The sequence below is a fragment of the Schistocerca piceifrons genome, chromosome 9, assembly GCF_021461385.2.
Source record: "Schistocerca piceifrons isolate TAMUIC-IGC-003096 chromosome 9, iqSchPice1.1, whole genome shotgun sequence".
In the NCBI taxonomy this organism is placed as follows: Eukaryota; Metazoa; Arthropoda; class Insecta; order Orthoptera; family Acrididae; genus Schistocerca; species Schistocerca piceifrons.
Genome location: NC_060146.1, coordinates 49,060,183 through 49,061,170, shown reverse-complemented (window position 1 = coordinate 49,061,170; position 988 = coordinate 49,060,183). Strand labels below are relative to the sequence as shown.

General features: G+C 51.3%; 1 pseudogene; it reads right to left on the bottom strand.

The window, feature by feature from the left end:
- Positions 1-344: 344 nt before the first annotated feature.
- Positions 345-461, bottom strand: LOC124717504 (annotated as a pseudogene).
- Between the last annotated feature and the right edge of the window lie 527 nt (positions 462-988).

The window sequence follows — 988 nt, the reverse complement described above, 5'->3', positions numbered from 1 at the left end:
AGAAGAGTCGGAGCAACCTTTGGTGAAATTAAAAGTACGGGTGGTAACAATAAGAGTGCAATGTAATACCACTGCTAGATGCAGAGGAGAGGGCAGATAGGTGAAACAGTACATTGAAGGTCTCTATGCGTGGTGGGACTTGTCTGACGACGTAATGGAAGAAGAGAGAGGAGTCGATAGGGAAGATATAGCACTTCGTCTTCAGGCCACAAGTAGCCCATCCGACCGCCGTGTCAGCTGAGGATACGTATAGGAGGGGCGTGTGATCAGCACACCGCTCTCCCGGTCGTTATCATGGTTTTCTTTCACCGAAGCCGTCACGAGGCTGAGTGCACCCCGAAAAATGGCAACAGCGCCTGGCAGCTGGACGGTCACCCATCCAAGTGCCGACCACGCCCGACAGTGCTTAACTTCGGTGATCTGACGGGAACCGGTGTAGCCACTGCGGCAAGGCCGTTGCCCAACACTGATATTATGCCCTGAAAATTGCTTCATTTTAGTGTCAAATAACGAACAGAGGCAAGCTACTCCGCGGTCTGGAATCGGTTGAATGGGAATCACGTAGTTGCAGTGTGGATATCCGAAACACACCGCTGCTTGTCGGCAAGACTCGGCACAATCAGGAGCGCGCTCCGAAGATGTCCAACGTAGCTTTGGACGAAACGTCAGGGATAGAAGAGTTCTATGGAGCACAGCCATTTAACCCGGAAGAATTCTCGGCAGCTGAAACATCCGGTCGTGAAAGCTCTCTTCGTTATCGTTGCCGTGCTGTCAATCATGGCTGCTCCGCTGCCTATTTGCACCAAAGAAGAGCGGCGTTCAGTGATCTGTATTTTGTGGTCGGAAGGCGTATCAGGGGCCGAAATTCATCGAAGACTTTCGGTACAGTATGGGAATAGTGTTTTTCCACAACGGAGTGTCAACGAATGGATTGAAAACTTCCGAAATAGTCGCACAAGTGCTACGCACGATGAAGGAGCCGGACGAC